General features: G+C 36.7%; 1 protein-coding gene across 8 annotated transcripts in view; it reads right to left on the bottom strand.

The window, feature by feature from the left end:
• Nucleotides 1-17,930, bottom strand: part of PAM (peptidylglycine alpha-amidating monooxygenase) — a 273,139-nt gene that overhangs the window by 153,415 nt on the left and 101,794 nt on the right. The gene's annotated exons all lie outside the window — the stretch shown is intronic.

The raw sequence follows: 17,930 nt of genomic DNA on the forward strand, positions 1-17,930 counted from the left end.
CCTTTTCCTCTCCGGATTCTTCCCTCCTTTTCCCTTTCATCCACCCCACGCTCTGGATTTCTTCTCCTTACTTCCTTTATCACTCCCTTTGGTCATCAAAAATGCACTTAATGCCTTTGCTGAATGTAAACAAAGTTATTCACACAAATGACAAAGGTACCAGAAAAAGGAGGAGAGGAAAAAAAAAAAAAACTAAGAGAGACAGAGACAAAGCACTTGGCTACAACAGTAATCAAACAGAAAAGGACTTTGAGAACAAAGGCATGTTTATATACGCGCATCAACAGTGCTACAGATTTAAGGAGAAAGATACCCCCCGTCAAGAATGATCACCAAACAAGTAATCTCTGAAGTTCGCAGGGTAATTTAAAAGCAAATAAAAAATCTACAGCTAATATGATATATGAAATGTAAATGCCTATTTAAAAATCCTGTATCGGATACGCAAAGTAATAATTTCTTACCTATAAGGCATGCCTCCCAAAAGATACTCGTTCCCGAACAAAGTTTGGAGATTTACAATACAATGCAATTAGAAACGGTAAGGAGAATCTCAGCTGGCCTCCAAAGAAATTCTATCTACAAAGGGTATGATCAAGAACTTAATGTATATGAGAAGCGAAGCAGAACTCAGGATTTTAGAAATAAGACTCAATGAGGCTAAATTTTGAAATATGCTTGTTTTGACTTAACTATTTTTCCGAACATACTTCAGGCTATGTATCAAGTTCGTAACTTTTAGTTAGAAGATACTATTTTAAGATGTATCATTCACAATATAGAAATAGTTCCAAAGAAGAATATGTCTTAAAGTTTTACTTCGATCACTAATTATAAGCATGGTTTGGGGAAATCTCAAATAAATCCATTAGCCAGCTGAATAAAAGTAAAAACCAAAAATCAGCAAGATCATATAGAAGTGCATCACAATAATATGTTAGCCTCTAAAATATCTTTTGGAATTCACAATATATTGAAGCTAATCTAAACAACAACAACAAAAACAAACAAAAAACAAGCAAAAAAACAAAAACCTAGAAGAAAACAAAACAAAAAAGCATGAACTAACCTAAAGTCAAATCCAAAAAACCTCATGGTCAATGCTTTCTAGAAGAAACATGACTTACACCAAATAAAAAAAAAAAACATAATTCAATATCCAACCAATCTAAGGGTGCTTAAGGCTCACCAGCACCCAAAGACCATAATTAATTTACATAAGCAATGGCATTTTTAAAAGACAGATGATAATTGTTTAAACTTTCTCTTTGGCTTGCTGTTTGAGCTTCAAGCAACAAAACCCTTCAGCTTTGTCTGAATCCTGTGGGTAAAGGAAAGAAGTCCTTCTGGGGGAAGAGAAACAATTGGCCTGAAGGCTATACTATTGCCTTTGCAACAAAAGAGAATCCTGTCTAGTGACAGTATGTCACACGCCCTGAAGTTCTTATTTTTTTTTTAAGTGTGTGTGAAGAAAGGATTGTATTTTATTATTTCATGCAGAACAGGATTCAAGGACAGTCCTTCCAGTTGGCAGGGAGATATGATTCTATACAAACACTTGAAACAAATTTGGTATTAAAATTCTCTAACAGGAACACATCCTTAAGCACTAGCCTTTGAAAAAGTATTCCACTTATCTCTGATTGATTTTATTACCTTTGATGTCCCTAAAACACCCACTAAAAGAAAGGGAACTGAAGTTGTGGGTTAGAAGCAAAGTTGATATTTATAGCCATGAACTGAACAAAAGGTCTTACAGAAATGAAAGCTGATTATGCTTCTTGGTTCTTCCTGCCTTATAAACTAAAGACAAAATACAAATCACCATATGAAAAAAATAATGGCTAACCATTTTGTGATTTTAAAATTCTTGATAATTGTGGAATAGATAATATTCCAATCTTAGTAGTCTTTTTTCAGGATTTTAAAGATTCAAAATATATTTCCTTGAGAGAATCCATTCCCTCATCCAAAAAACTAATTTGTAATTTCATATTCTGTTCAAAATATTGTTGGGTTTTATAAAGTGAATAAAACTGAAAGAATACAATCTATTAAGGGAGATGAGGACTTAACACAGTTAATATAAGATACGTTTAGAATATAGTATTCCTATACTATAGTACTGTAAGAAAGATTCAGGTAATTTTGAGGAAGAAAAGATCATCTTAACCTTCAAGAGGAGAGTAGGAAAAGGAGAAGTCAAAGCAGTGGTCAGTGGAAGTGAATCCACTGGATTCACTTGGAATCCACTGGATTCGCTTGGAGGGTTCACTGTGGGAGATGGACAGTGCATATTCCAGGTTCAGGAAAGGGCAGGGCAGACGAGCCCAAGTGGTAGGCAGAGCCCAAGTGCTGGGCAGACGCAGATTTACTATTTTATTTGTAATACAAAGCAAATATTCTGTTTCCACATCCATAAATTCTTAGCAAGAATGATGTATGGCTTATACCGGTACAGATATTAATTTCAGGAACAGTAATATTATGTAGTAAGTACAGCCTAGTACAGAGGACCATAAAACTAACTTGGCTTTTACGAAGCAAGCATTCCACTCCTTTCCATTTTCATTTGGGAAAAAAAAAAAAAAAGGTAGCTGAAATTTGTAATTGATCAAACAATCAAATAAATATATTGACCATTCATTCATTCATTCATTCAACAAGAGAGAACCAAGATAGAGGATAGTGGCTGAGAGCTTGTAAACCAGAGCAAAACTGGCCAGACTTCTGGTTCCCTCCCTGAATAGTCTTTTGAAACTGGGCAAGTACTTCGTCTCCCTTCCCCTCAATTTCCTCAAAAGTAAAATGAATAATCCTACTACCTATCTCATAGGGCTGTTTCAAGAAGTACATGAATTCATATCCTTAGAACTGTGCCAGACACATAATATATGTTCGCTATTACTGTTCTTGCAACAAGTATTTATCGAGTGCCTAAGAGTATATTAATGCTGGAGATGGTGATAATCAAGACAGATAAAGTTCTCAGTCTTACAGAGATTACTTTCTAGTGGGGGAGAAAACCAATGAAAATAATGCCCACATTATAAATTTCATTTTTTTTAAGGAGATTTCCTGTGGTTTCCTACAACGACTTACGATTAAACTGATGAAAGGATGCATATCCATTCACACAGCAATTCAACTCTAGGGATTTATTCTTAGGCAAAAATTGAACAAAGGCATAAATGTGTTTAAAATGGTATTTACTGACATTGTATATAATAAAAAAGAACTGTGTGTTTATAATAGCAAAGAACTAGAATCAATTTAAATGCTCATCAATAGGAGATCGGCAAAAAAATTTTTTTTGGATATAAAAACTTGAGTGCTATGCTCCCTTTTAAAAAAGGACAAGATGGGGATGCCTGGGTGGCACAGTGGGATAAGCCGCTGCCTTTGGCTGGGGTTATTGATCCCAGGGTTCTGGGATCGAGTCCCACATCGGGCTCCTTGTTCAGCGGGGAGCCTGCTTCTCTCTCTGCCTCTGCCTGCTTATTCTCTCTCTCTCTCTCTGACAAATAAATAAAATCTTAAAAAAAAAAAAAGGACAAGATGGGTCTATTTTTATAGGCAAGATTGTAGTCTATGACTTACTTTTTCTTTTTGCATAATTAAAAAAATGTTTAAATAATCTCAAACTTACAGAAATGTTGCAAGTACAGTTACAAAGGATTTTTTCCTTTAACCATTTCAGAGTAAATTGCTGACGTGGAGCCCCATCACCCCTGAATACTTCAGTATGCATTTCCTGAAGTACATCTACTACATGATCACAATACACCCATCAAAATAAACATATTCACACTAACACATTGCTATCATCTAATCCTCAGTCTCCAAACCTTGCCAGCTATCCCACCAATATCCCTTATAGCAAATGAATCCAGTTCAGAATCAAGTGTTACATGTAAAGTTGTATGTCTAGAAACATTCCAAGAAAGTTTCTCAGTCTGTCTTTACCTTTCATGACCTTGACTCTATTAAGACTACAGGCTAGTTATGGGGCACCTGGGTGTCTCAGTGGGTTAAGCCTCTGCCTTTGGCTCAGGTCATGATCTCAGGGTCCTGGGATCGAGTCCCGCATCGGGCTCTCTGCTCAGTGGGAGGCCTGTTTCCCCCTCTCTCTCTGTCTGCCTCTCTGCTTACTTGTGATCTCTCTCTGTCAAATAAATAAATAAAATCTTTAAAAATAATAATAATAACAATAACAAAATTTTAAAAAAAGACTACAGGCGAGTTATTTCACAGAATGCCTCTCAATATTTGTTTCCTGTTTCAGAAGGACTAGATTCATGTTGTGCATCTCTGACAGTAATATCACAGAAGTGATTCTGTGTTCTTCTCAATTTTCTGTATTAGTTGTCCATTGCCACATATAAAATCACCCCAAAACTTAGTAGCTGAAAACAAATACTACCTCAAATAGTTTCTGTGCATATGGACAAGAAGCAGGTTAGCTTGGTGATTTTCTCATGCAGTTGCAATCAAGACATTGGCGAGGGCTATAGTCATCTGAAGGCTTAACTGGGGCAGAAGGATCTGCTTGCAAAGTGGCTTACTCACATGGCTGGCAAGTCAGTGCTGGCTTTTGGCAGAAACGACCTCTCCTCACTATGTGGCACTCTCTATAAGGGCTGCTTAAAAGCCCTTATAATATGGCAGCTGTCTTCCCCCAGACTGAGCAAGGTCTTTTAGCATCGAGCATCTGAAGTCACATGTCATGATTTCTGTAATATGCTATGGTTACACAGGTCAGCTCCACTAGTGTGGACAAATTCTACCCAAAGACGTGAATACCACGAGGCAAAGTTCATCTTCTTGGAAGCTGGTTACAACAGCATCTCATGAGATGGTGCGCAATTTTGATGTGTCTCATCACTGATGATGTTAACTTTAATCATTTGATTAAGGTGCTGTCTTCTAGGCTTTTCCACTGTAAAGATAGCATTTTTCGGGGCGCCTGGATGGCTCAGTGGGTTAAAGCCTCTGCCTTCGGCTCGGGTCGTGATCCCGGCGTTCTGGGATCGAGCCCCGCGTCGGGCTCTCTGCTCAGCGGGGAGCCTGCTTCTCTCTCTGCCTGCCTCTCTGCCTACTTGTGATCTCTCTCTCTCTCTCTCTCTCTGTCAAATAAATAAATAAATAAAAACCTTTAAAAAAAAAAAAGATAGCATTTTTCCCTTTGTAATTAATTTTCTTGGTGGATAAGTTATTTTTGACTTTATAAATATTCTAATTCTTAGTAAACTTTCATTTTATTCAGTTATTTATTACATACATGATGGACTCACTGTTTCCTATTTTATTCAATGGGTTTTAATTTGATACTAACTCAATTTATTTACACTAATTTATTTTGATGCTCAAACTGTCTCAGTTGTGGCCTCTTTAAGTTAGCTTTTGTGTCCTTCTGACATACCCTATTATCCTTTGAGTACTTTCCTGCTTTTTTGCCCCTTATCCCATCTGGGTTCAAAATCCCACACCGGGCCCTCCTCTTCATGTTTTTCATACCCCTTGGCCTTTGCTGGCATCTTACACAGTGGGCTGCCCACACACGCAGACGCCTTCTTTACCTCATTTGGGCTATGACACGCCGTGCCAGACCACCAACCCACCACAATGATGCTCTCCTTACCAAAGTTGTATTCCACATCCTACGCCAGGCTGCCCTCCCCGAACGCCCACCTTGCTCTGCCCCACATGACAGCTTTAGGACTGAATTGTTCAGAGAGAGAAAAGAAATCAAATTATGGAACAGTATAAACATGTATTTATAAATCTGAAGAAATATAACTCAGTTGTATTTCCAATGATTTTCTATGGAGATGGGGGGGTAAACTTTTACTTTCCATTGATATGCTTTTGTAGCCTTTTAACTTCTACAAGCTTATATTGCCTTTTGTAACCCGAAAAATATAGATGCAGATACAGATGCAGATATGCATTTTAAAATACTTTATTGGGGGGCACCTGGGTTGCTCAGTTGGTTGAGCAACTGCCTTCGGCTCAGGTCATGATCCTGGAGTCCTGGGACTGGGACTGAGTTCCATATAGGGCTCCCTGCTCGGCAGGGAGTCTGCTCCTCTCTCTTCTTCATGCTGTCTTTCTCTCTCTCTCTCTCTCAAATAAATACAATCAAATAAATCTTTAAAATACTTTATTGGATGTGAATCTATGTATTTCAATGTACATGTTAATTTCTATCTGAGCTAGGTGTTGTCTTGAAAAACAAATAACTCTCCTTTCTCGGCAAGAAGTTTATGAACTACATTTTATAGTGGTTTTATAGCTATAATGCAGGGTTTCTCCAGCTCAGTACTAGCAAAACTCTGGGCCCAATACTTCTTCATTGTAGGGCACTGGCCTGTGCATTACAAGATATTCAGCAGCATCTCTAGACTTGACCCTCTAGGTTCAAGTTGCACTCCTTTCAGTTGTGACAACAAAAATGTCTCAGACATTGCCAAATGTCTTCTGCAAGGTAAAATCACCTTGGTTGAGAATGAGTGTTGTAATACGGTTCATTAAGGTGAAGCTTAATTTATAAATCAAACGTCATGCAATTCCCTTCAAATACTTAGGAGACATAAATTGCCAAAAAGCACTTGCAGATACGGAACTTCTAAATAATGGGAAAATAACAATCAAAAAAGCAAGTAATGTTTATTGACTTACATGCCAGGTGTTGATTTTATACATATCATCTCGCTGAACTCTTATTACTTTGACATGCAGGGTATTATTCCCATTTAATAGATGATGTCTCTAAGCCTTAAAAAAAAAAAAACTAATTTACTTGCTCTGGTGACCCAGCAGTAGAGAAAAGATTCAAATCCTGGCTTGTACACTTCAGAAAATATCCTCTCGGCTCCTATTTTTCAACATAAAAAAAGACTCTCTCTATTCACAGGGGATGTTCTCTCCAAGCACAAAAACGCCAAGTTGTCTGAAGATCACTTTACTATAAAATAATAGCCAATGTTTATTGAGCAACTATTACATGACAGGCACTGTGCTAATAATAATCTCAACTGAATCCCACCGGAAGCAACTGAAGCCCGTACCATTATCATTCCCATCTTACAAAGTGGAAACCGGACATAAAGGGAATTGGTAATTTGCCTAAGGAACATAGCTGGGACTGAACACAGAAAATCTGATGCCACTCTTGAAGCCTTTAACTACTCAGCTATCAATGCAACCTAGTCTTTTTTTTTCATTCACATATTAGGAAGCATTCATACTTCCTCTGCAAGCCTACTAACATTACTCATTTAGCTAATTCAGAAAGAACAAATTGAAGATTTATGACTAAGGTCCAAATCTGGTCCAAAAGTAGGTTTTGTTTGGCTTGCATAAATTTTTCCCAACTGAATCTGAATTCTGAGAAAACATTTCAAAATGAAAAGATTTCACATAAAAAGTGTCTTTTGAAGAATTGTAAAATCTGGCATCATTGGACCCACATTTCCATATGGCAACAATTAACTGAGCCAAGTAGAGTCTTCCTTTTAAGACAGGGCCAACGATCTGAACATCACCACACTCCCCACTGCTCCCTATTACTCCCAGATTCTGAGGACAAGAGTAGTTGTTTTAACTGCCACTCAGCACCTAGGTACAGTTGTTGTATGCATATTCATCTGAGGTCTTTATTTTGCTTTGCTTTGTTTTTCACATGCGGCCAGCCTTGCTCATTGTCATTACTAGCTGTACCCTAAAATTATCTGTGTTGTGATCCCAGAGGTACACCCTTCCTCTGTGTAAGGAGATAAACTTCACCCTATGTATAGCATAGAATTTGCGACAATTTGACATACAAAGTTGTTGCTTTTCTTTTCTCCTTTTTCTTTTCTTTTCTTTTCTTTGCTTTGTTTTACTTTTCCTTTGTCTGGTCTTCTCGTCTCTTTAAGGTTCTCTTCATTACCAAGGCGCACCAAATTGAGTGGCATTTTCTTCACGTGAATTTGTTTGGGATTCGTTATTTTAATACGCACCCAATTTGAAGTATTCTTCCCTGGCAAGTCAAAATTGGCTGGGTAACTATAGAATACTTATGTTAAAAAAAAATCTCAGGGGTACCACTCAGCACATGATTCTACTGGAATAACAACTTGCCAACAGGAACAAATTTTAGTTTATTTTTTGGTTTCCATGATCAGTACCAGATGCCCTTTAAATATATTCATTAGTCATCAAATCACTCAGTCCTGTAAATACTTCCATGGGGAAAAAAACAAGAGACATTATTCTTAATTAAATTTCTCAGCTTTGACTAATACAAATGTTACTTCATAACACATGTATCTAAAGTCAGTGCTGGCATGGTTTAATATAAGATAAAACAGATCCCTGAGTTCCAATCAGCACACATCTTTGAGTTCTAAGGACAGCTCTGGGAAGTTTTCAAGAAACCAGTGCCTTGAGCAGCAGAGCAGTCCTGATGATGTCAGAGATGCAGAAGGCCTCCTTTGCATGCAACTCATTTGCCTAGCAGGTATCTGATTTATTTATGAGCTCAAAAGATCACAGAGAATGTAGTTTCAGAAAAAGAGCACAAAGCACTTCTGCAGCTAACTATCACCACTTTTTTCCTTGAAACATTCCTGTTGAGTGACAGGGAACAAGGTGTCAGCCTTGTCCTGCAGAGTCACTTAGCAAGGTGAAGAGCCCTCAGTGATGTCTGTCCTAACTCATGGAGTGAGTCCCAGATGCCGGCCTGAACTGACAAGCTGTCTCCACAAGATGCCACTTCGAAAATTAATAAACTCTCTTCTTTCTCTTCCGTGAAGCTTTTGAGAAACTAGTTTGAAAGTAATACCCACGACCTGATTAAATTTCAAGTGTCTGGTGTTTTTCAATGAAGTGTGGATCACCGAAAGACACACTGATTTTGTTGTTGAAAGGTGTTTTGCATTACTCTTGAAATGCTTCCTCTGTGAGTCCTTGCATTCTATTCTTTTCTTCCATTTTTAAGAGGAAGTTGGTATAGAAGGGGGTGGAGGGGACCCCATTTAAGTGCAAATATTTAGTGCTTGGCATTAGGCTTAGAAGGATGTGGTCCGGAGGTTTGGATCTGTCTCTCCTTCTGTCTATCTTGCAATTATCAACACAAGTTTTTAACAAGATGTCCTTTTTTTTTTTTTTTTAAGATGTCCTCTTTTGTAGGGATTTTTTTTTTTCTTGTTTGATTCTACATCCTTAGGCTTGGTTATTTCAAAAGCACTTTACTACATATTTTGTTAAATGCTTCCTGATGACTTCAGAGGCAGGAGCTATTAACTACACATGAAACCTGGCTCAGATCCAGAATATGCTAAAAATAAGTTTAAAAATAAGTATTCTTTTTCTTAATAAGTAAAAAATCTACAGGCAAATATCCAGATTCTTACTCAAAAATAATACTTAACTTCATCTTTTGCTTCTTGTGATACTCACACAGAGGCATTTTCTCCCATAGCAGAACTAAATTTTCAAATGATTCTCATGTTTTCCATCTCAAGCGTTCAAATACTTACAATAAAATGCCCACAAACATCCCCCTTCCTATTATATAAGTTTGGCTATCCTTTTCTTCAAGTCTCCCAGCTCTATAATTACAGTACTGAAAAGTGGAATCTATAATCATATAATGCTATTATATAATTGAAGCGCGTTTGTGATTTTTTCTTAAAGATCATAAAACAATGCCAAAACATTCTCTCATTTATATAATTCTACTTAATTGAGTTTACCATAACCTAGAGGGATTCTATAAAGTCTACACTACACACCGCCTGCATAGGTCCATCTCAACTACATAATTCGAAAGCTGCTAACAATAAGAACACGGTTGCTTAAAAACATTTTAGTGTTTTTATTTTAAGGCATAGAAGCAACAATAACATTTAACTTAATCATAAGATGTCCATTTGAAGTTTTAAATATGCAATTCACCAATGAAAGAAGTATAATGTAGTGAAGTAGCTTATACTCAGATTATTTTAATTTCTAGTCTATAATAATAGTTTTCTTTGATCAGCGTCCCCAAACTCCCCATGAACTATCAATGAAGAGCTTCATAATTTTCTTCTGGCTGAAAAGGATCAAAGCATTCTTATGTTTGCTAGAACTCTTTGATACTGCTTCACAAACAGGTGGTGAATTTATTTCATTGCTATTAAAGTGTTTCTTGCTGTCTTGAGCTTAGGAAAAAGTGGTTTATTTTAACAAGATGCTTATAGGCCAGCTTGTTCTTCCTCAATTTTTAAACTTCTTTGCAAGGTTTCACAGAGTATTTTGCACTACACCCTGGAACTGAAAATGAAAGCTAAAAAAGGATGAGGCCCATAATCCTCTGGACCTCAGAGAACATCCTGGGTGGAGTCCTGTTGGTCCTACTCCAAGAAATGGAGGCCTGAGCATACCCAGTTGATTTTGTTTGCCTTCTCTCTCCATTGTGGATGTTATATGCCCTAACCTTGAGTTATATCACAACTAATAGTTGAGTTTTTAAATCACAGAAAAATGTGAAATAGCCCAATCGTTTTGGCAATTTTAACCAAAATAAAGAGGCCCACAACAAGATCAGATAGAAAACTGGTTCTTACCTTTGAAGTAAGAAAACTCCTTTCTAAAATCACAACATTCTGTGGACCCATCCACAAGCATAATGATACTTTTAATAATTAAGATAATATTTAATAATGATTGTTTGCTATATGCTAGACAATGTTTTAAGTACTTCTCATGTATTATATAATTTAATTTTCACAACACCCTTTGAACTAGAGTATTATCTCCATTTTACGGATGAGGAAATAGAGGCACAGAGACGTTAAGGAATTTATTGACATCGACAATGGCTGATTTCAGAGGTAGGAGCTATTAAACGCCAGGCTACACTTGATAGAAACTGTAAGTCGGGTATTTGTTTATTAAGAGGATATGGAAAGGTTAAGTAAACTATTACTGATTCAATAATGCTTTTCAATGAATTTGTATTTTGCCCCCCCCCACTATAACTAAAACCAACGGTACACATAAGACATGGTATTTCACATTGCACAATGCCTGCTTCCCACCAGTGACTCTAGACTGCACCCGGAATCTCCCTCCTCTAGTGGATTCTGAGTCAAAAGGTGGAAACCACTGGTGCTAAATGGGGAGCAGAGACTTGCACTTGAAATCAGAAGCTGTGGTTCCAAGTCCCATTTTAGGGATTCATTTCACATTTCTGAACTTTGGTTTCTTCCTGTACCAATAAGGGGTAATTGATAAACGCACTACTAAATGGCTAGCATAAGAAACAACATAACCTGGGCAAATTCTGAACAACTAAAGTGTCAGAGAGACGTAAGTTCTTGTTAGTGTTTCAGGTTCAGCTTTATCAATGGATAAATTTAAAAATATTTCTCTTGGGGCACCTGGGTGGCTCAGTGGGTTAAAGCCTCTGCCTTCCGCTCAGGTCATGATCCCAGGGATCTAGCCCCGCATCGGGCTCTCTGCTCAGCAGGGAGCCTGCTTCCCTTCCTTTCTCTCTGCCTGCCTCTCTGCCTGCTTGTGATCTCTGTCTGTCAAATAAATAAGTAAAATCTTTAAAAAAAAATATTTCTCTTGTTTTTCTAATGTCGCATGTTCAGTCTTAATGTACTTATACGTCATCTTTGAGTAAAGTTTCAGAGTACTAGAACATTTTCATATGGCAGACGTGGTAAAATTATCCCTGGAAAGTCAGGGAAAAAAATAAGGCTAAAAGATCCAAATTTAAACATTCCTCCTAACAAGAAAAATAAGAACAAAAATAGTAACTCTGTCATTCAGCAAAGAGAGAACTAAAATCTTAACCTAAATCACTTGAAATCTGCTCCACTAATCAGGAATAACATCTAACATCTGTATTTCAAAGGAATTATCAATGGTATGTCAAGATTATTAGGAATCATTTAGTGGGTATGGGCTCTGACAGGTATGGCATGTCATAGCCTTTGAGTTTGTGTCACACGACTTAACGAAAACCATACAGAGGCGGACTTGTAGAACAAGCTGCCCAAAGAAATCAGCGGTGGAGGTAAATAACAAGAATTTATATTCCACAAGCAGTTAGATTTTTTTTCTTTCTGGGAACAAACAAATATAAAATGGTAGACCCAAGTAGGTGCTTGGGATTTAAGTGAGACAAACGGGTTCTTATTAGTCATGCTTGTCTATCTCTTTATAGGAATATTGACAGGAAACATAACTTATTGTTGCTAAAGCATTTTGACGATCAAATGTGCTATATAACTACCAAGTACTATATAAGTATTAAATGCTGTATGAGTTATCAAGTTTACTACTACTTACTTGATTCTATTGAATTTAATATTTATTCCTAAATAGAGGGATAGAGGGATTATGTGAATTACTTTGCTGGAAGATGATTCTTTCAAAATAGAATTTTTTTCACTGTTTGATATGGAATTTTAAGTCAGTATATTTAGGCACAAGTTTTATTTTCTTAAAAATTTGCTTCTTATTATAATGAATTTCTATGATCATAGGTTAAGTTTCTCTTTCAAAAAGCAAAGAAATAATGCAGATAAAGAAACTCCGGTGATAATAAAACTTATGATAATATGCAAAACTCTATTGATAAAGCAAACAAATGTACTACCGATCCTGTAATTCCACCAAAAGACTTCTCTCTTTTGAAATAGCATATTCCTAAAGATTTTGTAAAAATAGAAGCCAAATTTAAAAAGAAAATAGGACATCAGGCCTTTAAATATACTATTCATAGAGGTATAGTAGTTAAGATTTAGAGTGATCATACTTACTGTTACCTGAAAATACATTAAGGATATCATCAAACCTTTTAACAAAATAAAACCATAAAATGGTGGTTCACATAATCAGCCCAGAGGTATATCAGAATATATTTAAAAGAAGCTGACCATTTTATCTTTCAATATGATTTTCCAGGAAATTTATGTCTCTATCAATGCATTCAAAATTAATGGCCCATGCTTGACCAGCTGGTCATTCCCACTATCATAATGGCCAACGAGATAACTGCTTCATTGATTTAAGGGTGGATACCAACCGGAAGGCAGCTCCCAGGCTAGTCATGCTGGTATACATCTAGGAAAATACTGGGCTAATTACTGCTCTTTGGGCATGGTAGAATTTGCATTTTATTTCATGATATCTTCAGCTATGATTAAAGTTGAATAATAGAAACCAAAGAATAACATTATTAAATATGAGCGGATTTCATTCAAACAATGGGAAAACATACTTTAAAGTATTTGATCAAGTAAGTCAAGGTTAGGAAAAAAAAGGTGAAATTTCTCCCTCCATAAATAATAATATAGCACTAACATGTGCTGTCTTTGTCTCGAATTCAAGACCACAGAATTGTTTTAAGATATTAAAAAAATACTATTAATTTTCATTCTGATTTAGCCAAACTGACCTTTTTTTGGAATTTTTTTATCATTATGTTCAATTAGCCAACATATAATGCCAAATTAACATTTTAAGATGGTTTGCTTTATTTCTTTTTCCTGAAACTTGGTAATTGTCTCATTATCTTCTCATAAAATATCAAAAATTAGCTTGTTATCAAAGAGGTCAACATTTTTTTATCAGTGAGCTTTATCTTAACCAATGCTAATATGAAAACCAGGAAAATAAATGGATTAAGCAGTATTAATTTGCCTAAAAGAGAATAAAACTATGATAAAATTTCCCTTTCATTTTGATATTTAAATCATTACTGGTACTACATTGTAATGAGATAAAGGTTCATTAAGGCAGCCTTTGTTATGTAAAAACAAAACACCCTGGAGGGGAAATTCTTTATTGAGTTACAATTATCCTCCGAGGATATAGCAAATGAGATATCATTACAATATTTAAGTTTAATTATGCAATATGTTCCAATACATAATCAAAATACATATATACACACACAAGTATTTCATTCACTCCTGGAAACTTCTGAACTTTTCTCCTAAGGGAAAGTCAACATTAATCAAATTATAGAAAAATTCTGGGGAGAAGCAATCATACTTTTATGCAAATAAAATAGTATTTCCTAACCTGGAGAATGCATCTGACTAGGGAGCAGAGTCCCCCACAAATACTCATTTTCAAGGTCTCTTGATCCCACATTCCTAAGGCTCCACATTGATCCAATCAGTACCTTATCTTGCTTTTGATTTTCCCAAAATGGAACTTACTAATTTAAGTTCCTGTCCCCTCATATTTGCCCCACAAATTAATTTATTTGAATCTGAGCCCAAATGGTAGCCAATGGCTACTGCCGCTCTTCTATCTACCCCTATAATTCTTTTTTCTCTATTCTTCATATCAAAATTTCTCAAGTCTGCATTTTGTAGAAACCATAATCTGCTATAAAGGAGACACACCTCAGTTCCCCACAGCTGTAGCCATAAGGAAGGAAATCACTAGGATTGGTCACCAAATGGGCATGTGACTTCCTTTAACCAATGAAATGGGAATAGCAGTGAACTGCTTTAATCCAAACTCAAGTTTTATTTATTTTTTTTTTAATTTTATTTATTTATTTTGACAGAGAGAGATCACAAGCAGGCAGAGAGGCAGGCAGAGAGAGAAGGAGAAGTAGGCTCCCTGCTGAGCAGAGAGCCAGATTAGGGGGCTCGATCCCATGACCCTGAGACCATGACCTGACCCGAAGGCAGAGGCCTTAACCCACTGAGCCACCCAGGCACCCCCAAGCTCAAGTTTTAAAAGCCACTGGTAATTCACCGCTCTTTCCCTCTTTTCCTTCTGTGTTACCTTCTACTCAGTGACTGGTGGTATCAGAGGGAGGCTGCCCAAACAGCCTGAACCAAGACCCTCCCTGAGTAAAGTAGAGGGCAAATAAAAGGAACAGCCACCTTTATAGGGACTTGAATTTACAAATTACCCAAATATTGGGGCGCCTGGGTGGCTCAGTGGGTTAAAGCCTCTGCCTTCAGCTCAGGTCATGATCCTGGTGGTCCTGGGATCGAGCCTGGCATCAGGCTCTCTGCTCAGCAGGGAGCCTGCTTCCCGCTCCCCCACCCCTATCTCTCTGCCTCCTTGTGATCTCTGTCTGTCAAATAAACAAACAAGTAAATCTTTAAAAAACAAAAAGAAAGAAAGAAATTATCCAAATATTTACATGAAAAAAGAAAGTTAAAGTAGAAGAACCAGATAATTCCAATGGGCTAGTTTAACTACTTCCCAACTACTCTGTAGGGTAGGTGTTAGGAAGTTCATATGAGTTACAGAGAAGAAAAGGCGTGATTTTCAGTACACATTCCCATGCCTACTTCTACCCAATGCACTCTGTTTGCTAAGGTCTCATACTCATCTCCAGGTAGAAAAAACTTTGTTTGGTTTTTTTCTTTCTTAATCCAGTGAGATTGGAACTTCATCCTACGTGTTCCAACACTGACATACTCAATAAATGTTAAGCAAATGAATGGGAACAAGGGATACAAAGAAACACATCATAAAGTTCTCCAGGGTCTCATAGTAAAGTTTAAGAAAAATCATACATACCAAAATTTGGATATATATCAAGTTTTAGAAAATTGGAAATAAACTTGAAAATAATTTTGTAAATCAAGGTAGTATATACATAGATAAAGTCAAATAGTACTAAAATCCTACAATGAAACAGCAGTTCTCTGCCCAAATATCTCAAGTCCTACCCCTCAGATGCAACTCTTTGCCAACTCTTAGCAGACTATTCTGGTATTTAACTTCATTTTGCCAAATGTGTTAATGCTCTGGTTTACTGATTCACAGTTCCTTTCATTATCTACTGACTTCTTAATTTGGAAGATGAGGATTTAAGTCTCTTATATGCCCCTTCCTGTACCACCAGCTTTTCAATAAACATATCACAATTTATTTTATTTTATTACATTGTATTGTATTGTATTATATTTCCTCATGATAAGTGTACTCTTTAATCCCCATCCCTTATTTCACCTATCCCCCCCCCACCTCTCTTCTGCCAACCATCACTTTATTCTCTATAGTTAAGAGTCTGTTTCTTGGTTTGTTTCTCTCTCGTTGTTCCTTTGCTCACTTGTTTTGTTTCTTAAATTCTCCATATGAGTGAGATCATATAGTATTTGGCTTTCTCTGACTTATTTTACTTAGCATTATACTCTGTAGCTCTATCCATATTGTTGCAAAAGGCAAGATTTCATTCTTTTTATGGCTGACTAATGTTCCATCATTTAAAAATATATATTATATATATATATATATACACATACATACCACATATATATATCACATACACACACACACACACACACACATATATATATACCACATCTCCTTTATTTATTCATCTGTTGATTGACACTTGGCCTGTATCTATAATTTGGCTACTGTAGAAAATGCTGCTACAAATATCAGGGTGCCTGCATCTCAAAATATCCCTGGTATTTTGTTTTCTTTGGGTAAATACCTAGTAATATGACTGCTTAGTCCTAGGGTAGTTATCATTTGGGGAACCTCCATACTGTGATCCAAGGTGGCTGTACGAGTTTACATTCCCACCAACAGTGTAAGAGGGTTCCTTTCTCCCCATATCCTCTCCAACACTTGTTCTTTCTTGTGTTTTTGCCTTTAACCATTCTAATGCTGGGAAGTGGTATCTCATTATGGTTTTGATTTGCATTTCCCTGATGATGAGTGATGTTGAGCATCTTTTCATGTTTCTGTTGGCCATCTGGATGTCTTCTTTGGAGAAATGTCTGTTTCTGTCTTCTGCCCATTTTAAATCAGATTATTGGGTTTTAGGGTATTGAGTTCTATCAGTTCTTTATATATTTTGGATATTAACCCTTTATTGGATATGTCATTTACAAATACCTTCTTATGTTCAGTAGGTTGCCTTTTAGTTTTGTTGTTTCCTTTGCTGTGCAGAAACTTTTACAGTAAACAAATGAGCAAAGGTGGGGGGGGAAAAAGAGAGGCAGACAAACCAAGAAACAGACTTTCAACTGCAAAGAATGAACTGATGGTTACCAGAAGGGAGGTGGGTGGGGGAATAAGCAAAATAGCCGATGAGGATTAAAGAGTACATTTATCACAATGAAAAAAATTTAATTTAATTAAAAAATACATCATAGTGTCTATGACCCTGCAATTGCACTACTGGGTATTTACCCCAAGGATACAGATGTAGTGAAAAGAAGGGCCATCTGTACCCCAATGTTTATAGCAGCAATGGCCACGGTCGCCAAACTGTGGAAAGAACCAAGATGCCCTTCAACGGATGAATGGATAAGGAAGATGTGGTCCATATACACTATAGAGTATTATGCCTCCATCAGAAAGGACGAATACCCAACTTTTGTAGCAACATGGACGGGACTGGAAGAGATTATGCTGAGTGAAATAAGTCAAGCAGAGAGAGTCAAGTATCATATGGTTTCACTTATTTGTGGAGCATAACAAATAACATGGAGGACATGGGGAGATGGAGAGGAGAAGGGAGTTGAGGGAAATTGGAAGGGGAGGAGAACCATGAGAGACTATGGACTCTGAAAAACAACCTGAGGGTTTCGAATGGGCGGGGGGTGGGAGGTTGGGGGAACCAGGTAGTGGGTACTGGGGAGGGCACGGATTGCATGGAGCACTGGGTGTGGTGAAAAAACAATGAATACTGTTATGCTGAAAAGAAATAAAACATTAAAAAAAAATACATCATAGTGTCTGTTTGACTTCAAGTAATGTATACCAGTACTTTTTAAATTAAGTAAACTGAGGGTAAGTTAGTTTTGAGAATTTGGTATCATCAAAAAATTTTAAAATACAAAAAAAATTGTCACTCATTATTTCTTTGTGATCAGATTACTTGTTCTCAAAAAGATTATTTTAAAAATATAGGTTCCAGAGCACACATTTACTGATCCAGATTTAATAGC

This window comes from Martes martes, assembly GCF_963455335.1.
Source record: "Martes martes genome assembly, chromosome: 5".
NCBI classification, from domain to species: Eukaryota; Metazoa; Chordata; class Mammalia; order Carnivora; family Mustelidae; genus Martes; species Martes martes.